This window comes from Pongo abelii, chromosome 15 (genome assembly GCF_028885655.2).
Source record: "Pongo abelii isolate AG06213 chromosome 15, NHGRI_mPonAbe1-v2.0_pri, whole genome shotgun sequence".
Lineage (NCBI taxonomy): Eukaryota > Metazoa > Chordata > Mammalia > Primates > Hominidae > Pongo > Pongo abelii.
Window position 1 is genome coordinate 101,941,193 of NC_072000.2, and position 23,576 is coordinate 101,964,768.

Sequence of the window (23,576 nt, forward strand, 5' to 3'; positions counted from 1 at the left end):
ACTCATAGACACTCTGAGCTCTGGCTCCCAGTGAAGACCAAAGCAAGGCAAGTCTATTTCTGGCAGGTGCTGTGGCCACTGCAGCTGCTGGAGCCAACATGGACTGCTGTAGATTTTCTTTGGAGGGGCAGTCAGATCCATTTGAGTACTGGATCATTCATTTGAATCATTAGTGTCTTAGTCTATTTGGGCTGCTATAAAATACTATAAGCTGGATAATTTATAAACAACAGACACTTATTTCTCACAGTTCTGAAGGCTAAGAAGTTCAAGATCAAGGAGCTGGCAGACTCAGTGTCTGGTGAGGGTCCCCTTTCTTGTTCATAGAGGACGCCTTTTTGCTGTGTCCTCACATGGTAGAAGGGGTGAGGGAGCTCTCTGTGGCCTCTTTTATAAGGGCACTAATCCCACTGATGGTGGCTCCACCCTCATGACCTAATCACATCCCAAGGGCTCTACCTCCTAACACCATCACCTTTAGGATTCCAGTGTATGAATTTGGAGGGGACACAAGCATTCAGACCTTAAATATTAGAATATCATTAGCTCAAGCAAGCTCAAGTGTCTTTTGGGCATCACATTGAGGAGCACCTGGCTTTCACTGTAGTCCATGCACGTCTCCTAATCACTGGCCTTAAGTCTTATTGGTGCCCTGTTCTCTCACTCAACCCCAAGGTTGGAATCCAGCAGCTCCTGAATCCTCTGGGGATGCCTTAGACAAGCCTGGCCTTCTTCTCCCACAGCCTGCAAAGTGCCCCAAGGCAAGGTCCAAGGGGCATGTCTCCCTTTCATCTCACAGGCCCTCCGTTTCCCTAAGGGGCAAATCTCTCCTCCCTGTGAGTTGGGTCCATGGCCTCCACTTGCAGCTAAGCTGCACCAACCGCCTCCACCTATCTACTGCTGGACAGGGGCTTATGTTCTGACCTCCTCTTCTCCTTATTTGAAAAATAGGAGAGTAGTGGCTGATTGTGGAAGAGCATCTGGCACTTAGACAGCCCTTTATAAATAACTGTGGATTGCATGGATGCACCAACCATAGACTTGTTGTCTCCAAAGAAAACCAAGTCACAGTGGGTGGTTGGGACTCAACCCTCACAGTGCCAGGGTTGTACTAAGGGCTAGACACTGCCCCTTTGGACCTTCACCAGGTCCCTCTTACTAACTTCCACATCATCTCCTCCGCAGATTGTCATAGACAAGCCCCTGCCCCTTCTCTGCCCCCATCAGCTCCTCTCCTAAGTGGTCTCTGTGCTCGGCTCATGGCATCATGCTATCTCTTAGAAACATGTCGAGGTGGGTTCACTGACTGTCCCTAAACTGGCCCTGTCTAACTCTCCAGCCTTCTTGTATCCAACAACTCCTGCAATATTCTCAACTCTGGCCACTGGAGACTATCCACAGCATGCCCAAAGCCCGTTCTACTTGCATGCTGATGCGAGGCTGCAGGGGATGCTTCGAGCCTCAGAACCCAGCCCTGCATGTCCCTCTCTCACAGCATAGACCATGCCCCTTCAGTGTCTTGTAGTTTTCCTTTTTCCCTCATTGGACTGGGACCCTCCTGAGGGCTGAGGCATCTCTCATTCACCTCTGTTTTCTTAGTGTCTGCCCAGACTGGATTTTGACATGGAGTAGACGCTCAGTAGCTCAATAAAGCTTTTTGTATACATGAAAGATTTATCACGGTGCCTCCAGAAAGAACGATGGAACTTGCATAAACTGACACGATTATTATTGGAATTCATTTATTAAAAAAAAACTTCAGATATTTTATTATCCCAAACACTGCATTTCAAGACATTTTTTATGCCAAACCTGACAAATGGATAGCTTTCCCCAGATTTTTTTTTCTTTTAATTATTTGCATTCATTTTCTGTTTCAAAGACATTTTAACATTGGGCAACCAGCTGATGGCTTAACAGACGTTATTAATGGGAATATTAGAAAAAATAAAATCAGAACTTTTAATATAAGTTGAATGAAATGCTCAACCACCTGGCCAAATTGAAGGACTGATTATGCGTTCTGGGAGCACAGGAGAAGGTGAAGGACTTGAGTGGTGTTTAGTGGGGGGAGACAGGAAGTGAGATAGGAAGCGGGACTCAAGTCCCACTGCAGAGACCCTCAGGAGCCCTGAAACCTTGGGCCACTCTCCTCCTCTTCCTACATCGGAGTTTCTTCATCTAGACCCTGAAGAGGGGCTGAATGAGGTCCTCAATTTGGACCCAGGAGCTTTCTAGTCCTTCAGAGACAGCTGCGAACCTACTAAATTGCATGCAAAATTGAGGTGGATGTGCATTTTTCCAAAATAGAGTGTTCACAACTTTTATGAGATTTCCAGAGATCTGTGACTCAAAGACATTTAGTAACCATTAAACTAGGCAGTTTCTAAGCTTTGTTCATTTGTTCATTCATTCATTCATTCAGTCATTAAAGTAGCAGAGATTTTTGGGCACCTGGTAGGAGATAGGTATTCTTACAGGCTCTGGAGATACAGCAGTGAACAGGAAGAGGTCTCCACTGTACTGTTTCCCACTCAGACCATGCTATTTATGTGTGCTGAGAATCCCGTCTTGATTAATATCTGCATTGACCTTGAAAGTCAAACACCATTCCTCAGCTATTTGGCTTTGATCAGGTACGTAGGATCCAGGGAGAGCTGGACTACTGTGAAAGGCTGGCAGCTGAGCCTCCAGGACCCCACTTCAGGAGGTAGACATGCCTTCTGGGAAAGTGTTTATTAGGGAGCAGGCAGCCACAATGCTGGCCAAGCTTCAGTGCCTCGGGGACGGGCAGTGGACACAGCGGGCCCAGCTAGTTCTAGGGCACCGGGATGCGTGACACCAGAGAGCCATTTCCACAGACAGCAGGAGACAGAGCAATGCAGCCTCTCCCCTCGGCTTTCTGTGGCAACAGAGATTCCACAGGGTACTGGGATGCCCAGCCCTGTGGCAGCTTCCTGGAGAGGAGGATGGTGGAGATCCAGGAATCAGGGCAGTGGCAGCTCCCAAACAGTGTGGCACTCTGATGGGAATTGAGTTAACTCAATCCCAGGGATCAGCAGACACAGATATGCATATGGCTTTTGGAGCCCTGTGTGATCTGCTGTTAGTCCCAGTTCAGGATGCCTGGAAAACACAGGTCACATTTACACTCAGGTGGCTCCTTTGGGAACATGGAGCCTGGAGGGGCCATTCTAAGATGTCCTGCCTGCTCTTTATGGGGTGTTAGACAGGCAAGGCCTAGGCATGGGTCAGGAGGGGTCATCTTCTCTCCAAGGGTGGTGAGAGCATGTTGTGGCCCAGAAGAAGTCCAAGGAAAGGAGATTGATGTCGGCCTTCCATCAAGCTGGGAATGGAAGACTCCGTGATGGAGCTGGAATCCAGGGAGATGTGAGGACCTGCCACACGAAACACAGGACTCCCATTAAATGTGAATTTCAGATAAACAAATGGATATATTTTCAGGATAAGTATATCTCCAATATTGCATAGGACATACTTCTCCTGAAAAAATTGTTTTGTTTGTTTGAAATTCAAATTTCACAGAACATTCTGTATTTTTATTTGCCGAATCTGGCAACCCATCCAGAATAAGAGCATGGCTCTATATCTATAAAATTTATTATTATTTTTTTACAAAAACTGATGTCAGGGCCGATTTGGTCTACAGGCCATATTTGGCTGACCCCTGATCTAAGAGCATGCGACACAATCCAAACAAAGTTGAGTGGATGAGACAGAGCCAGCTGGTAGAGCGGCCAGAAGCAGGAAGTCCCTCGTTTGCTAGAATGGCTCCTAGCAGACAGTAGCTTCCTAGCCAGGGGACTTGTTATTAATTTATACACAAAACTTACATCAAAAAGTATGAAACAATTGCATGAATGTCCTTATGTGGGTCAAGCATGCACACACTGCAAGGAGAGGTATAGCTTGCTGGATAAGGTATAATATAAGGTATAGCTTGCTGGCCCTGAGGCCCCACCCACAGAACATAGGTCTGAGGTCCAGCACCTCCTGGTTACGTTTTTGTGAGACATGACTTCATCTCTGTAAGCCTCTGATTCCTCATTTGCAAATGAAAGCTAGAAATACTTATTTCATGAAGTTATACAAGGATTGATGAGTTGCGTTACTTATAATAGTGTCATACAGTTCTCACTTTTTCCTTGCCAGCCCGTAGAGATTCCTTCTCCTCGCTGCTCCTCCTCTCCCAGGTAAGTACACATTGCCCCAGAAAATAGAAAGACTCTTCTTCTCTTTAACTGGCTCACAATTCAAAGGAGCAGAATCCCTCGGTTCCTGCTGCCAGATCACATTTGCTAAACAATCATTTTGCTAACTGGGATTCAGACAATGTAGGAAGAAACACTTGAAAACAGTTTTAATTGGTGTTGAAAATAAAAAGGGGGAGAAAAAAAAAGTCAGAACATTATCAAATTTTGCTGCCGTAATGACCATTGTAGAATTGGCTGGTTATTTCCCCATTAGAACATAATGACATCCATTGTTGGCGGCTCTGTACTTGATTATAAGATAACGACAATAATTCATTGTTTGCCGCTCTTTACCTTGAGACAAGGTAACCACAAGTTTAAAGGAAGATGTACAAGAGGTAAATTATATGTTGCTAAATATGAAACAGCACCTCACTTGTCCTGGTTTATAAAAATAAAAACAACAATTTTAGATAGAACATATATTTAGTAGGTTTTCCCCCTAGAAAGACAGAGACATTGATCATCGTATAATTACTACAAAGGAAAATCCTGCTAAATTGTTAGGTTTAGATACGATACAAAACCATCTTCTTGAACTACGCAAAGAAAAAGGAGCTTTTTGAACCTTTTGCTTGCTGTTTGAACGAAGCCTTTTCTAATCACAGAGCTGGAAGTCACCCCAAAGCTCATCCAGGGTGGGGGTTTTCAAGAACCTTTTAAAAATGCAGCACCTATTTACAAATATGGTTGTTTATGGATAGGCCATATGTAAAACAGATTTGAGCCTCAAATTCAGTGCTTTTCAACCACACCCTCTGCTGGGTCCCCAGTCATTTGGCTCCTGCCAGCTCCTGCCTGCAGACGCTGCACCCACTTTGCACCAGTCCACAGGGTTACAGCCTTGCCTGCTTGGTCTCTTTTCTCCACCAGCAGTCAAATGAATCTTCTAACCCCCAGATCAGATCCATCACTCCTCTGGAGGACAGTCTGGCAATTTCTTACGAAGCTAGACCTGGTCTTACCTTATGATTCAGCCAGCGTGCACCTGAGCTTGTATCCACATAAACTGCAAACAAATGTCCAAGCAAAAACCTGCACAAGAATGTTTACTCATCATTGCCAAAAACTGAAAGCAGCTGAGATGTCCCTCAATAGGGGAATGGATGAACAAACTGGGGTTCAGCCATACTGTGGAATATTATTGAGCAATCAAGAGAAATTAGCTATCAAACCATGAAAAGACATGGAAGAAATGTAAACGCACATTACCAAGTGAAAGAAGCTGAAAAGGCTACATACCGAATGATTCCAACTATCTGACATTCTGGAAAAAGCAAAGTTAGACAGTAAAAACATCAGTGGTTGCCAGAGTTTCAGGGCGAAGGAGGAGGGGTGAGCAAGGGGAGCACAGGATTTTTAGTGCAGTGAAACTATTGTAGATGATGCTGTCAGGGTGGATATGTGACACTTATGCACTTGTTTGAACACGCAGAATGTACAACACAAAGAGTGAACCCCAATATCCACTATGGACTTCAATTAATAATAATGTGTGAATATTGGTTCATTGATCTTAGCATATGAGCCACACTAATACAAGACGTTAATATGAGTGGAAACTGTGTGAGGGGAGAGGAGTATGTGAGAACTCTCTGTACTCTCTGCTCAATTCTTCTGTAAACTTAAAACAGCTCTAAAACTAAAGTCTATTATTTAAGAAAAAATCCCAAACTATAACTGAGGATCTCTCTCGGTTAAAAACCCAAGTCCCTACCATGGTCTCAAGCCCCTCCACAGCCTGCTTCTGCCATTTCCATGGTTATTTCTTCCACTTCATCCCTCTCGCTTCCACACCTCACACTGGCCCTTCCCTCAGCCCCTAGTCTTGTTCTTGACCTGTTCCTATCTCTGTCTAAATGCCACTTGGACCATCCCACCTAGAGGGTGGTACTCATGCCTCTTGCTATCTTCTCTCACTGGTTTTTGTTTTCTTCTTATATGCTGTCCTTTATTTTTCTCTTCATTTTCTATCTCTTCCATGACAAGTTCACTGATGCTCCCCCAGCACCTGGCAGTGGCTGGCACATAATAGGTGCTCAGTAAGTATTTGTTGAATGAATAAAGGTGGGGCTGCTTCCCCTCATCTCTGTCCCCCAGGAAGCTCCACCCTGCTTGAAATGTCCTGGAGATGCAGTTAAACAACAGATCTATCTGTTGATCTTATACCATGATGTTGGTTAGGGTGTGGGCCCTGCAGGGCCCCATCACCTGATGGGGCATCTTATGTGCCACTCTTTAACCAGGGACCCATAGGGGAAACCCCACCAAGTTCTCCAGGGCTGCATCTTGAAAATGGTCTTAACACAAGCTTGAAATTTTTTTTTTTTTATTCTAGCTTTAAACACACACACCCACACACAGAGAGAAATGTTAAGTTTGCTGATGACGTGTGATATGGTTTGGCTGCGTCCGCACCCAAATCTCATCTTGAATTGTAGTTCCCATAATCCCCACGTGTTGTGGGAGAGACCCAGTGGGAGGTAACTGAATCACGGGGCGGTTACCCCCATGCTGCTGTTCTCATGATAGTGAGTTCTCATGAGATCTGATGGTTTTATAAGAGGCTTTTCACGCTTTACTCAGCACTTCTCCTTCCTGACATCATGTTTGCTTCCCCTTCTGCCATGATTGTAAGTTTCCTGAGGCCTCCTCAGCCATGTGGAACTGTGAGGCAATTAAACCTCTTTCCTTTATAAATTACTCAGTCTCAGGCAGTTCTTTATATAGCAGCATGAGAATGGACTAATATAATGTGACAAGGTTTAAAGTCTCACTAAAGCCCGCATGTGGTTGCTGGATGAAGACCTGCAATCAAGATGCAATCTGTGCAGAGGAAGGCCAAAGTTCTGCTGGCCCAGGGCCAGCCCTGCCGGTGTCTCCTGTGCTGTCTGCTCCAGCAGGAGCTTCTCTCATTGAACGTGCTGAGTGGAAAATTCTCTCCACATCTGGATGACACCATCTTCCCAGGCCACCTCTTGGGGACATTCTGGTTCTACTTTCTCCTTCCCTTTGGCAGAGCCTCGTACTTAAGTGTGTGGTCTTGAGCTGGAGTGTCTGAGTTTGCACCCCAGCTCCACAACTTATTAGGAGTGTGGCCTTGGGCAGGTTACTTACGCTGCCGTGCCGCAGTTTTCTCATCTGTAAAATGGGAGGATGGAAAATGAAGAGTTCAGATTAAATGATTTTGCACATGTCAAGTGATTAGAAGAGTACCTGGCAAATTGTAGGTACAAATAAGGGCTAGCAATGATGCACATCGGTAGTGCCAGCGGCATTTTGAGACTTCTCATCCCCATTAAGTGTCAGCATGACTCATCTCTTCTCCAGACCTATACATAGATGTCTCAGCCAGTTCTGTCCTGGGCAGCAATCCAATGGCTCTCTCTTCAACATTCCACATCGTATTTGGACTGGAGAAGCTGAGGTTGGAAGTTGTAATGTGGCTGGGTCAAGATGATAGAGTAAGTCGATATCACTCAAGGGATAAAAATCTGGAATCTGTAGGAGATGCTGGCATCTACTTTCTCCCTGAAAACGTCACGATGAAACCACAGGCCACTGTCCAGTAGCACAGGTGCAGTGGTGCTTCCTCACTGTCCTGAGAGTTATTGATCTTTTTGAGACTTAAGGTGGAGTGGACATGAAGACCCACCTCTCAGAGCTCCAGGGCATCACTGACCAAGGGCTCCAGCTGCTATGCTCTGAAATCTGTCAACTGCTATGGTAGTTCTCAGGCCACATGTCCCAAAGGATGCTCTTGGCCAAAGACTGAACACAGCAGGCCCATTCCTGGGAAACCCAGGACTTCCCCACCCAGCAGCTTTGCTTGAGGACTCCTTCAGGGCCTTGCAGTATTTCCTTCAACTGCACTACAGATGCAGATGTTTCTGCCTAACCTTCTTTCCTTCCCTTTCTGCTTCACATGGGTCAGATCTCTGTCACTGCCAGACGGTTCTACCTATCTCCCTTCACCCCCTTTGCATACCCGCATCTTAGGCATCTCCTCAAGGAAATCTTTTGCATGTCTATTCCTGTCTGGGCATCTGCATCTCAAAAGACTTGGACTGATATCCGTGTGACATAATCTTTTCCTGGTAAGGTGCACCTGTACACAGGCAATCAGAATTCAGGGACTTTCAGACAGCTAAACTGCATCTGCCACAGGTCTTCATTTAAAAATGTCAGTATTTGGCTGGATGCAGTGGCTCACCCTTGTGATCCCATCACTTTGGGAGGAAAAGGCAGGAGGATTGCATGAAATCAGGAGTTTGATAGCAGCCTGGCAAACAGAGCGAGATCCTGTTTCTCCAAAAAACTTTAAAAATTAGCCAGGTGTGGTGGTGCACACCTGTAGTCACAGCTTCTCAGAAGGATGAGGTAGGAAGATTGCTTGAGCTAGGAGTTGGAGTCTGCGGTGAGTTATGATCACACAACTGAACTCCATCCTGGGTGACAGAGCAAGACCCTATAAAAAACAAACAAACAAACAAAAACCCCAAAAGCCAAAACTGTAATCATTTAAAGCAATTGAAGCATATAACAGAAGAAATTGTCTATGCAGTTTGAGAAGATCCGTTTGCTTATTCATTCAACAAACATTTACTTGATGTCTATTTTCTGCTCAGTCTAATGTCAGCACCAAAAGTGCACAGCTACTGCTCTTAAGACACCCCCAGGCAGGTGGGGGAAACAGGCAGACAAAGAAGTAATACACTACAAGTGATTTTGTTGAAGCACAGTTGGGCACTAAGAAGAGAGAGGGAAGCCCAAGTTGAATCTTGAAGCAGGAGTAGTTTGACTAGAAAAAAGAGGAGTATGTGTTTCTTTGCATGGGGAAAAGCATCTTGTGAGCTCAGGTCGATAAAAGAACATGGCTTGAGGCTGACACAGTTCGCCACAGCAGCTAAGAGCACAGGCTCCAGAGCTAGGCTGCCTAGTTCTGGGTCCTAATTCCACTACTTCCTAGTGTGTAGACGTGCATGTGTTTCTAACCTTTCATGCTAGAGTAGTGCCCTGGAAAAAGAGGGGCTAGTCATGCCTCATGGGGCTGTTGAGAAGATTGAAATAGTTCATAAGTACAAAGCTACTTAGATCAGTAAATGGCACACACTCTTAAATATTATCCATCATTTTGGCCACTGCATCAAAAAGTGTCAGGTAATGAGTTTTAAAGGGTGATTGGATTACACTGAGCACTGCGGGTGTTTTCTCTGTAGACAGTGACTCTGCAGTTTCTGGACCTTATGCGCTTACTAAGAGTTGGGCAGGCATCATCTTTGAATTTCATACCCAAAGCACAGGAGGCACAAAAATACTCCAAGTTTGTCTTAGGAAAGGGCATAAACATAGAAATGCAGCCTCCCAGAGGAATCTCAAAACCATCTGGTTCTCCCTCCCACCCAAAGCAGGAAACCCCTTCACAGCATCCCAGAAAGAGGGCCCTCCAGCTTCTGCTAACACACTTCCAGAAATGAGGTCCTCACTCCCTCACAAGGCAGCTTGTTCGGGTGCACCCAACTGTTGGAAAGTTTGTCCTGACATTGAGCTGAAGTCTGTCTCCCTGTAGTTTCCACCACTGTTCCTGATTTTCCATCTGGAATTCCAGAGAACAAATCAAATCAGCTCCCTCACCCGCGCAAAGAAGAAGAAGAAGAAGAAAAAAAGATTTGAAACACACTGGTTGTTCTTGAATATTTTCTTCAGGGTAATTGTGTCCGATTCTCCCACCCACTTTCCCCAGGACCTGGCCTCTAAACCCTGTGCCCCTCAGTTGCCTGCCTCTTCAGGGCTGGAGGCCCATTTGAAATTGAATGTTGGGATTTGTCTTGCCTCTGTATTCTAGAGAAAGCCAGTGTCCCAATTTCAAACTGCTGCTGGAGGAGGGGTACTTTTTCTCTTCTGGAGTTTTATCCCAGGTGGCAAGGATTTCACTAGCATAGCACTACTGGCCTCTCTCTGTCCCCTCATTTGCTCTTACTTTAAGGGTAAACTGTTTGGGAATTTTGGAATGAATACCCTGGGATGTTTGGCTCAGATCTCTTTTTATTCATCTATTTATTTTTCCATAGAAAGCTACCTGCGCCAGAGAATGTGAGTTCTGCGTCTTCCCGGATGTGGTCAGTTTTGTCTTAGGTTCCTCAGGAAAGGGTGATTGCAGTAACCCATTCTGGGAGATATGTGCTAGGGAGTCCACCCACTTGCAGATAGAAGCCTCCTTCTCCTCGAGCTGCTGGAGAAGCAAGGTGTCATTGTGACTGACGGTTTCAAAATCACATGGGGGGAAGGAGTGCTCTTTATAATGTTCCCCTTAAGGCCCCCAAACCTGCATGTGATGGTTCAATGGGAACCCTGATATTTCTGCCATTGGATGGTTTTTGTTATACACGTGTTCTCAGACTATGCATAGTTATAGATACACAATTTTCAAAAGATAGTATCTTTGGACTGCATAAAACATTCTGAAAGAGCTATGTAATTGTCTTCATTTTAACAGTTTCCTTTTCAAACTTACCAGCAGTGGTTTCATGAATGTCTAATCTAGACAATCCTTGATGAATTGGCCTGAACAGAATCTCCCCATAATCCAATTCAGCATGGCTAGATGGCGACCACTTTAGCCTTATCTCAGCGAGACCCATGACCTTTAAAATAATCACATTGTCCTCTCTATGCATCTTTAAGTACTTCTCTAATACATGGGGACAGGCCAGCCCTGGGACTGTAGTGCTCCTTCCTTAAGGAGATCTAAAACCTCCTCTCCATCTCTCTAATCCGACTGGCTGGAGCAATGTTTTTTCCATGTGGTACTTCGTCAGAAAACACCAAAAGTCAAAAAATTTGCATGCACACCCAAGCTGAACACTTCAGCTTTTATTTTTCATTTTGAGAGTATAAAGTCTGAGTTGTTGTTCATACTCCATAAACTCAAAAGTCCTTTTCATTAATGCCTTTTTTGAAATGATACAAGTTTCTCCTACCCCAAAACGCCATACAAAATATTTACTTTTTAACTTCCGTTTTGAAAACAGGTAGGTAAAGAATATCTTCATTAGTTAAAAAGTACATTTTTTTCTTCCCTGTAGCTTTCCACTTTAAAAAATCTAAGTTTCCAATTTTCTTTCCCCCAACAATTGTTTAATCAAATATTTTGACTTCTAGCCCCAGTTAGAGAAATATATATTAAGAGAACCATCCTTCTATTAGAAGGAAAAATGGCTTGCCCTTATCTAAATGATATACACACAGAGGCAAACATTGTAATTCAGGAAACCACTTGCTGTGGTTCAGGAACCACAGAACTCACATCCCCCCCCCTCTTTTTTTTGTCTCCTTCTGTATTTTGTTTGTTTGTTTGAGACAGGGTCTTGCTCTGCTGCCCAGGCTGGAGTGCAGTAGTGCAATCAGAGCTCACTGCAGCTTTGATCTCCCAGGCTCAAGCTAACCTCCCATCTTAGCTTCCCAAGTAGCTGAGACTACAGGCGTGTGCCACCAAGTCTGGCTAATGTTTTTCTTTTTTGTAGAGACAGGGTCTCACTATGTTGCCAGGGCTGGTCTCTGAGTCCTGGGCCTAAGTGGTTCTTCTGCCATGGCATAGCATCTCAAAGTGCTGGGATTACAGGCATGAGCCACTGCGCCCGGCCTCTTTGTCTCCTTCTGCTTGGACATCAGGAAGGTTCCCTCTCCTCACTGTCTCATTTGCCCCCCACCATCTGTGCAGAGGCTTGGCCACTGGTTTTCTGGAAAATTCTCATGAATTCAGAACCCAACTCCCACTCCTAACAGAAACTCCGCAACCTCCTGGGACCCCGAAGTTCCCAAATTTGCCTTCCTTTTGCCTCTCTCAGCTGAAACTGAAGTGAGTCATTTGGAAAGCAAGTTGAAATTATTATCACTATTAATAATTATTTTAATACATTCGCTCTGGGAAACTTTAAATTCTCTACCAACATGCGCATACAGAAGCTTCTCAACACAAGTCCTGACCTGGTCACCAGGCACGGAAGGAGACTTCCCAGTGGTATTTTATAGAAGAGGAAGTTGAGTCAAAGTGAGAATGAAACGACCTCTCAGCAGCTGGTAAATTTCATATTTGAGATTCAATACCAGATTCTGTAAGTCCAGCATTTCTCTTTTTATACCACACTCTCCACATCATCTCTAAAATGGGTGTAATTAGACCTATCTCATGCGATGAGAATAAAGAGTAAATGAAATGAGAGATGCAAAAAGCCCATCTTACTTGCAGTAAGTTGCTATAAATATAAGGCATGTTATCACAAATGCTTGAAAAGCTTAAAGCCTAGATTTTCTACTTCTAAGGTCCATGTCATCTGCCAAATGTCCCTTCTGAAGTTCAGTTACCTTATCTATCATTAATTAGTATTTATGTGTACCTGTAGGGTTGATATTTATTATAAAGTCTGTATCGGAGTCACTGGCATGTAGTAGATGCTCATTAAAAGTCAGTTTCATTGTTTATGGGAACTCAATGATAACAGGGACTAATGTGAGCTTGAATCAGGAAGTCTTTATGAATAGCGTTTTTTTTCATATCTTCTCATTTAAAAAGAAATCTAAAACCTCCAAAAAGAAAAGCAAAACACCAACAATGATTTTCATAATGTTCTAAAGCAGCAGCCCCCAACCTTTTTGGCACCAGGAGCCGGTTTTGTGGAAGACAATTTTTCCATGAACCAGGGGAGGTGGGGGAGGACTTAAGGATGATTCAAGCTCATTACATTTGTTGTGCACTTTATTTCTATTATTATTACATTGTAAATATATAATGAAATAATTATATAACTCACCATGATGTAGAATCACTGAGAGACTTGAGCTTGTTTTTCTGCAACTAGATGCTTCCATCTGGGGGTGATAAGAGACAGTGACAGATCATCAGGCATTAGATTCTCATAAGGAGTGCACAACCTAGACCCCTCACATTTGCAATTCTCAGTAGAGTTTGTGCTTCTACGAGAATCTAATGCTGCTGCTGATCTGACAGGAGGCGGAGCTCAGGTGGTAATGAGAGTGGTGGGGACCAACTGCTGTGCAGCTCAGTCCCTAATAGGCCACCAGTACCAGTAGGTGGCCTGGAGGTTGGGGACCACTGTTCTGAAGTTCCCTGACTCAAATTAGTTAGTCCAGATGGGGTATTCTTTCACCCTGCAACCCATTATTTGAGTATGTAACTGTTCACCATTTATTCAACATAACTCCTTCCAGTGGCTACTCTGGGGCAGTTTTGGCCCTGGAATTCGAATATGGAAATGCACAAGACAAAGGTCCTACCTTTAGATAGCAAAGGGTGGTGGGAGAGATGGCAGGGGATGTGTCATAGTAATAAGCGTGATAATTAACATCAATTGATATTACTTATTCACTTAATTCATTGATAGTAATATTAATATCTGTGTAGAGGGGGCAGGAGAAGGAGCAAGCAACTGACGAAGAGCTGTAAGGAAAAAAAAAAATCAGTCACTGGACAGGACACTCCTGCAGCTCTTCTGGATAAGTCAGAAAATCATTCCCTACAGGAGGGGCAGCCCAGGAAAAGGGAAAGGGACATTAAGTTCAAGGAATCATATTAGGTTGGTACAAACGTCATTGCGGTTTTTGCCATTACTTTCAATGGCAAAAATGGCAATTATGTTTGCACCAACCTAATACGGCTGCCCATGGCAATGGTCAGCGTGTGATGGGGAGAGCAATATTCTACCGGGGCAGTTGCTAGCATGGAGGTCTGATGCGGTAGGTGGGCCGTGATAGACGGATACGGTGTATCCCAGCATGTTAATTTTCAGGGAAGAGCGTCGTTAGTGCTTTGCTCCCTGCAAGCCCTCTGCCCTGCCTGTATCTGCAAGGCCTGTTGGTTCTTCATGGAGCCGGACTCTCACTCGCTCCAGCACAAAATGCCTAAGCCCTCAGAGGTGCTCCGTATTGTGAGGGCCACCAGGCCCCGCCGGGCGGTGGGGGTGAGCCGTGAATGGAGGAGAGGGCCCAGCCTCTCAAAACCTGTTTAAGACAACATGAAAAACCACTCACGTACTTTCAAATAGGTGAAATTTCGCTTTCAGCTTTATTTACCTGAGAATGAATTTCAGTCTGAAGAGGCCTTTATGTCGTTGGAGCCGAAGCACCCGAGATATAAGCAATTTTCAACAAGAGTACTACACATTTGTCTTTATAACAATTTGTGTGTAACAGCTTTTATGCAAATGACACTAAAGTGGCACCTTTTTTTCTAAATTGGACATTTTTATGGTTATAATTTTCTTCTGTAATAACAGCAAAAAAAAAATGGCTGTCCCAGTGGAGTTGAACATTTCATCTTTGAGCACTGTCTTGTGAAGTTGGAATGACAAGTTTCTTTCATTTACGCCAAGAATGTCAAAAAAGTGTTCTTTGTCTTCCTTGTCTTAGTTTTCAGAGGTGGTTAAACTTCAGGTGCCATCGTCCCCCATCAGCAACCCTGAGTAATCAGAATGGTCTCATAAAATCCCCACACAGCTTCCAGGCCCCCCAAAACCTGCCTGCTCTTTCTCCTTCCAAGCCAAGCAGCATAAATTAACTTGGTTAGATTTCAGTTTCAACATGTTGTTGGGTCTTTTACATTCATGCCCACTTTTCCCTAAGTCAGACAGGTGACTTTTATAGACAATGAGGTTTAATTGACTCCAATACAATGGAATTTATATACAGTATTCCAGGCAACCATCCCGAAATACTCATAGAATAATTCACGTTATTGTTGCTTAATCGACTGAAAATTTTTGCAGAAACAACAGGAGATGGTGTGTGTTTCAAACAATGACTTAAATATATCCAAGGACTCGGTGAAACAATATCTATAATTTGTGTCAGTGGAGGCCTTTGGGATGGACGAAACTAGAAGGTCGCAGCAAGCGCACATGGGAGGAGTAGAGAGAGGTGCCGGGAAGAATTGGAAAGAACAAAGGCCTGTACCCGGCCTGACCTTGGAGGAGTTTCTCCCTCTTTCTACACTTCTGATTCCCGAACGGTTCCCCTTCACCTTCATTCTAAAGTCAATAGTTAAAAGGGGTTGTTTTAATACATTCAGAAAAACTTGCTGTAGTATTAACTCCTGATTTTTTTGAATTTGGAGACAGCAAGAGAAGAAGAAATTGAGAGGCAAGAGACCAAAAACTGTCTATTGTGCGGTGACAAATTGATATGCCCCATGGAGGAAAGAGACTCCAGAACATGTAGACTTGAACACAAAAATTGAAAACTTGCTAGGTATTTGACACGGAGAAAGTAACCTGCCCTTTCTAAACCTTTGTCTACCCGTGTCTTAGTCCTTTTGGGCTAAGAAGATACCTTAGACTAAGACGTTTATACACAGCAGTCATTTATCGATCTCAGTGCTGAAGTCTAGGAAGTCCAGGGTCAAAGCACTGGCAGACTTGGTGTCTGGCGAGGACCTGTTTCTCATAGAGGGTGGCTTCTATGTGTCCTCACATGGTGGAAGAGACAAGGAAGCTCCATCAAGCCTCTTTTATAAGAGCACGGATCCTGTTAATGAAGATAGGCTTCATGACTTAATCACCTCCTAAAGGCCTCACCTCTTAATACTATCACATTGGGGATTAAATTTCAATATATGAATTTTGGGGTGACACAAACATTGAGTCCAAAGCAACCCACCTGAAAAATGGGCCCAGCAATATTCTATCACACGAGGTTCTCATGAAACTCAAAGGAGGTCATGAGTATGAAACATGCTAACATCTATAAATGGATGCTTATGTTTTTATCATTATGAGGAAGACTTATTTTCTTTTCTTAATTGAACTGACATTATAAAGTCACCCAGAAGCTACCTGCTATGTTGTTAATACCACCCAACCCAAAGGGTTGTAGTTCGTAGCTTGAAAATGGACACCTCTGAGGAGCCACCAATCATACATCATGCAATGCGTGCTCCTTGGCTTCTTTCCTGAGTCGTGGCCTTTCCTTTGCCCAGCAACACTTATGCTGCTCAGCCATGCTCAGTCCTAGGCAGGCACTGGAGATTCAGAGAAAGGCAAGACATGGTCCCTGCCCCCACAGTTAGTTCCAGCTAACTCTAAGTACAGGGTTTTGATTGGATGTATACTGAAGCCATGTTTTGTCCCTTCACCTCCCCTGGAGGGAGGGTTGTGTCCTGGCTGGTGGAATATTGAGTGATTTTTACTTTTAATTTTAACCCTTTTATTTAACCCTTTGTGAAATATATGAACTTTTTTGAACAAAAATGTGTTATATATAAGATGAAAAAATTGCTTTCACTGTGAAATGAAAAAAGACATAACAAAAATAGTTCGAAAGGGAAGTTGGCTGTCTTTGATACACAGGTTTTGAATTAGAGAGGCTTTAAATGATAAATGGAATGTGTAATTTGTTTTAGTAGAAAAGTTTGTCTATCTGTCTACCAAAAGATAGATCAGATAGGTAGGTAGATAGATTAGATAGGTGATAGAAGATAGATAGATAGATAGATAGATAGATAGATAGATAGATGGATATATCTGTAAGCTAGATTTGCACATATGTGGGTACACTGTGTACGTGCACAGCTGTGCGTATGCACACACATGCCCATGCCTATCAATATAGAGGCGTTTCGTGAAACAGCACGTCTTCAGCTGAGGCCACTTGGTGGGATTCTTGTGCTTTGATTTCTTCCTCCTGGCCATCTCATCTACCCCTGGGTGGGATGTCTTGGTGTTCTCACTTTGGCCTTCCTTCATCCAACTGCCCTTGAACCTCCACACTGAAGATCAAATGATAGGACTAGGCAGCCCTGGCTCAGGACCCCAGGCTTTGACCACCTGGCCTCTGATTTCAGCATGCAAGTCCTCCCAGGCCATACAGAGGAAGGGGAGCACAGTCTCTGGAGTTCCTCTCTCCACATACCACTTGCTGATTAGTTCACTTGTTTATCCTTCATGCACTTTAGTCTTCTTATCAGCAAAATACGAAGAATGAAGACAATCTCAGAGACTGTTAGGGGAATGAGAGCCCTTGATATAGGCTGGTCATTTTATAAACATCACTTCCTTTTCCTCTGATTTGATGGCTGGGAAGAAGGACAGTGACTTTTAAACTCCCTATAAGCTCATTAATAGGAATTAAGTTTGTTTTAATTTTGTATTTTCAGAGAGTAATCTTAGAGACATTATAGTTACTATCCTTCACCCACAGGACAGATGAAAAAACTCAGTATCAAAGTAGGTGGTGCCTAAAAGTGCTGGTGACAGAGACCAGTCTATAGTCCAGCCAGCAGAAGATGTCTATTGGGGAAATCTATTCCAGGGTTTTATCCCACATATCACTGGCAGCACAGTTTCACCTTGCAAGCAGAAATGCTTAGGGGCCAGTGTGCATACATCAACATATATCTATATATCCTTACAGAAACCAAATATTGAAGCATGTCACCATTCTGGGATTGCTGCACAAGACAAAGCAATTTGCATGGATCCTTTGTGAGCTTTCTTTTGCAGTGGTAGAAACTCATTAAAATCTCATGAAATCCTTCTACACAAAATGTGAAGAAATGCCGAGCGACCGCCCTAAAAGTTAATATGTGTGTGTTCAAGGGGAGGGGTTGGGGGGAGGGGACACATGTATTTGAAGCAGCTCATCATTGGATACAGCTGCCTAGAACAGAAGCATTCCTTAGCATATTTTAATTACTGTCTGGCTGCCCCTGTAAATAAATGAGCCAGTGGCTGGAGCTTGGAGGAGGCTGGGGACGGAAGCAGAGGCGTGGAGTCCCAGTGGTGCCTCTACTTGCAGCAGGGCTGAACTTGGGCATAATTTTTGCAGTGAGAAGAAAGCCTGCTGGCCTACCTGGGATTAATGAGTACCCAGGGAAGGTGGGATGACTCTAGGCTGGAGCTGGGGTCATTAAATTCCGCTGGTCATTAATCCCCTGGAAATGCCCAGGGCTGAGGTCATTATTCTTGGGAGATAAAAAATTCAGGACCAAACAGCACAAGAACATGAATATCGTGCATGTCTCAGATTGGTGGTGTGTTTTTCAATTTGTTGGCAGAGTCCAATTCCAGGAAAACAAATCTCTGTTCCATATATCCATTGTGCATGCATTGATCATTTCAGCTTTAACTTTGAATCCAACCAGCATTTTTGGTGTGTCCCTACTGTGTGTCAGGAGCTGTTATAAGCTTAATTTCCTTTAGCCCCCTAGGAGGTAAAAGTCATACCCTTGAGTTTAATTATGAGGAAATTGAAAGTCGAGAGTGTAAGTGATTTAAGTCACACAACTATTCTTCAGTCTCTGGGCTTGCTGCTTTTTTCCTACATTGAAGCCGCTTGCCCAGTGGTGCAAATTGTTAAGTGGTATATCAGACGGCTAACATCTTTTTTTTTTTTAAATCTCTTCAGCTAGTTGTCTTTTTCCTGCAAGACAAAAAAGAGGCTGAATTCCACTTTAAAATTGCTGCAGTGGCTGGGCGCGGTGGCTCGTGCCTGTAATCCCAGCACTTTGGGAGGCCGAGGCAGGCGGACCACTTGACGTCAGGAGTTTGAGACCAGGCTGGCCAACGTGGTGAAACCCTGTCCCTACCAAAAATACAAAAATTAGCTGGGCATGGTGGCGTGTGCCTGTAATCCCAGCTACTAGGGAGGCTGAGGCAGGATAATTCCTTGAACCCGGGAGGTGGAGGTTACAGTGAGCTGAGATTGCACCATTGTACACCAAACTGGGAGACACAGCAAGACTCTGTCTCAAAAAAAAAAAAAAAAAAAAAAAAAAATTGCTGCAATCTCTGATGCTGTTGTAAGAACAGCCTGTGTGGCACGTGCCATCTTCTTGCAGAGTGGATTAAACTTTTAAAAAGTGTTCTGCATTGTTCTGAGCTAACTAGTAAATTAGACTGTATGATTACAATGCCTAAAACCATCTTGGGCCAACAGCAAATGCATTCTGCAGACAACTTTACTTCTTTGTACCTCAGTTTCTTTATTTGTAAAATGGAGCCAATAATTGTGGCACATTATGAGATTGTTGTGAGGATAGATGAGCTAATGTTTGTAAAATGCTGAAAACAGCATCCGAGGCAGAGTAGGAAGCACAGATGTATTTGTAAAAGAAAACAAAGTAAAATGAAGTAAAACAAAATAAGTAAAAACAGATAAAATAAAATAAAGTGATATAAAATAAAATGCATTATTAAAGCTGGAAATAGGCACTACTATAAGGAGTGTATGTTCTTTCAACTACTTTAGTGTGTTTGAATGCATAAACTATTTTTAGATATTTATTGGTCTTCAATACAACTTTGAAATGGCTTCCAACTTCAACAGTTTTATTCATACCCGCTTGCTGCCTGCCACTAGTGCATATGCAGATACCAGCAGAGCAGGTCTTGTTTGTTGCAAGTCTTTGAGACATTTTGCAGGAACCTTATGCATTCTTTTACATGCAAAGAGAAAAGAGCACCAACACTTTGAATCCCAACTACGTGCTTAGAACTTTATATAAAAACAAGTCTGCAAGTGAGGGTGTTTTATCCTTATTCTGTAAGGCTTCAAGGTCTTGGAGGGTTAATAAAAAGTAGCTCCAGTCACCCAGCTGGAAGGGGTAGACTGGGATTTGAACCTAGTGAGGCAACTTCAAAAGCTTTGGCTTGTCTCATGCCAACAGACAAACATTTGTATAACTGTTTAATGCATCAGTTGTATCACCACTGTAATTTCTAGTAATATACTTCTTCTTACATTTATTTATCAGAAAGCATTTTTTAATAGCAGTGGCAAGCAAAACAACAAGAATTAAAAACTGATCTACAGTCTCTTCTAAAAATCAAATTGTCTGTCTTCTTTGGTCTATGGTCCTTCCTAGAGCATGTAATCACTACTATGATTACATAGTAGTAATCATAGGAAAGACCCATGTTTAATCCAGCTTTTTTGACTTAATATTAAACCAAGGTAGGTAATTTGAAGGACTTCATACATTTTGAAGCCTTTGCTCTAATGTGTTTGTTAAAAAAAAATCAAAACCCCTAGTTACGTTATTTGTATGGTCATAACTGAACACTGTTCAACTTCCAATAATTACTAATTAGAGCAGTGTACATAAGTTTTAAAATTGCATCAGAAGAAGGAATAAGTCTTCCAGGAGCAATGATAAGCCTTTCCACGATAGTAGGACACTGCACATGTCTGTTATGAAACCACAGACTTCTAGACACTTCAGAGGGGCTTTGGTTTGGTTTTTCAACATAGTCAATGATCAATGACCGATGCATTTATATTACTGGGAAAATTCTTTTTATTCATTATGTGAACTAAATTTCTGTAGGCCCAGAAGTCTCACCATAAAGTTTACTGACATGGGATATTTAATATTCGTATCTTTGTCTCAAATGCAAAGTGACACCATTCATTCATTCAATATGTGTTTATTGATCACCTGTTTTCAAGGTACCAGGTTAGGACAATGATTTGCAAACTATGAAGTGCACGTGAGCTCCCAGGGATAAGAAGAAGATACAGATTCTGATTTGGTAGGGTGGGGATTACAATGTGCAACATTCTTATCAAACTCCAGGGCCCAGGCAGATATTGCTGGTTAGTGGACCAAGCCCATATGGTGCTAGAGGATGCTGATGGCAATGAACCCACCATTCCAGCCCGGGAGACGGCAAAGAAGCAAGTAGGCAAGGGCCAAATGAGGTTACTTCAAAAAGTGACAAATGCTGTGAAAACATAGAGAGAACCTGGCTATGGGGATGCTGGACCTGTAGGATGCTCAGGGAAAGCCTCTGTCTTGGAAGAGGTGACAGTGAAGCTGAGAGCTGTCAAATGAGAAGGGTGCAAACATGGGGAACTCAGGAAGATGAGCATTCCAAGCAGAGGGAAGAGAGGTGCAAAGACCCCGAGGAAGAAACAAATGGGTTGTGTTTAAGGAAAAAGGAAATTTAGTGTGGAGAGAGTAAGTGAGGAAGAGAAGAGTATGAAACAAGATCAGAGACATAGGGGAGGAGCAGGGTGTGTCAGGCCCTCTAGACCACAGTGAGGAGTTTGGATTTTAGTCCATCCACACTGGGAAATCATGCCCTGGCTTTAGTAGGGCAATAATGTACTTGGAGGGATTTTTTTTTTTTTTCAAGGAGCTCTTTAGATAGTGTATGGAGGGCAGGTTCTAAAGAGGTGGAATGGGAAGCTATACACCAAGTAGACATCTGATGCCAGAGCCTAGAAGACAGATGATGGGGTTTGGACAGGGTTGGTAGCAGCAGAGATGGAGACCCACAGATGGATGGGGCATATACCCTGGAGGCTTGTCTTTCTTCTATCAACTGACTGACTTGGGTGCTGCTAATGTGTCAGCCCTGTGCCAGTGTTGTCTGCTGATAACCACCTAGTTCTGGGAAGACCCACTCTACCCAGGGAGGGAGACAAGTGAGAGACTCACCATTAGAACACCAGGACCGAGTGCTTCCCACGTACAGTGCTCACAATGAGAGCAGGTGATGATGTCTGTCCTGTGTTGGGCACTGTGCAATCCATTTCCCTTGAAGTACTTGCTATTATTTCACTTCACAGATGAGTAAAAATTGGGAGTTGGGAAGGCTGAGTACTTTGTCCAAGGCTAGTGAGAGGGTAACCTGGGGCCAGTGTTGCTACCTGTGGCTGTCTGACTCGAAAGCCCTTCCTGTTTCTTGGAATGCCACACATCTTTCCTGGAAAGCCTCATTTTTCTACAGTCCCACAGAAAGACCCTTACACTAGTGACCACCAAATGTGGGTATCCGCCCTAGGTTGCTAAGCATCTGTTACGAGGCATGTGCATGAAACTCTGCTTTCAAACTTCGTTTCATTGAGCCTGTCATGCCAGACAAAAATTGTGTGACCTAGCTTGTAGTAGCTTTTGCCATGACGGTATCATTTACTGGTGAGTATATTTTACTGCACTGTTATAGATCTCTTCACTCAAGCAGCTGTCTAATATGTTGAATAGTCTTTCATCTTGTCAAACACTTCCATGCGCCTTTCTACAGCCTTCTCAGCCAACATGTACACACCTAATCAATCTAACGCCACTGTCTCCAGACTTTCAAACCCAAAAGCACTGCCCCAACCACTTTCTTAAAGAGACAATCCCTTTTCATTGAAATATTTTATCACATTCACAGAAGGGCTTCTTATTAGTGGATGCTTTCAGAGTGGTATAAAGGAAGAGGAAACTGATTTTTTTTATTGGTACATAATATGTATACCTATTTATGGGGTAAATGTGGTATTTCATTGCATGCATAGAATGTGTGATGATCAAATCAGGGTATTTACGGTATCCATCACTTGGAGTGTTTACCATTTATGTGCAATTGGAACACTTTAAGTCCTGTCTTCTAACTATTTTGAAATATACAATACATTATCATTGACTATAGTTACATTACACTGTTATCAAATATTAGAACATGTTCCTTCTATCTAACTGTATGTTTGTACCCATTAACCAACCTCTTCATCTCCCCTACTGCCCCACCCATGTACCCTTCCCAGGCTCTAGTATCTATCATTTGACTTGCCTGCATTTCTACTAGATCAGTTATGGAAATCTCTTGCTACAACAGGAAGACACATGGGCTGTTTCTCCTGCTGTCTTGCGGGCCTACACGTATGCAGGTTGATAAAGGAGGTTTTATCAGTGGGGTCTCATGTATTCATTATCTCCCACATGAAGCCTAAGGTTTGCAGAAGTGGCACACGATGTCTTCCATCTTCGAACATCAGAAAGCACCTAACCTCTCAGTCTCATCTGGCACCTTCCATCTCCCCCATCACCTCACTCTGTGCACTCCTGCAATATTAGTGGGCATTATTTTATGGCTTCCTGTTTTGGCTGTCTTCCCATGGCCTGTAACACCTGCCTCCGCTGATCTTTTTGATGAGCTCCCTGACCAACCTCCAAACTCTGTGGGACATTATCCTTCCTAGAAAGTCCTTTTTGCATCTCCCAGAGTGCATGGCTTTGTCCTCAACACCCCAGGGGGACTTGCCTGCTCTTCCATTATACATATTTATAAAATGATGGTATATATCTTATCTGTCCCTGAAAGGCAAATTGCAAAAACAGCTCCCATTCTCACCCCTGCCTGTGCCCACACCCTTTGCTATGTAACTTTGAAACACCTTCCCACTCTAACTTAGACTCGGCAACGTCATCCTTGGCCAATAAGATGTTAGCAGATGTGATGCAAACAGAAGTTTGCAAAGCGCTGATGCTACTGGGCTTGCCCTGTCTCTTGCATCTCTGCT

The 23,576-nt window shown here is 43.5% G+C and overlaps 1 long non-coding RNA gene across 1 annotated transcript in view; it reads left to right on the forward strand.

The window, feature by feature from the left end:
* The window catches only part of LOC134760099 (uncharacterized), a 123,320-nt gene that overhangs the window by 74,311 nt on the left and 25,433 nt on the right, over nt 1-23,576 (forward strand). The window contains exon 3 of the long non-coding RNA XR_010137025.1: nt 4,174-4,214. This is a non-coding gene — a long non-coding RNA (uncharacterized LOC134760099). The remainder of the gene's footprint in view (nt 1-4,173; nt 4,215-23,576) is intronic.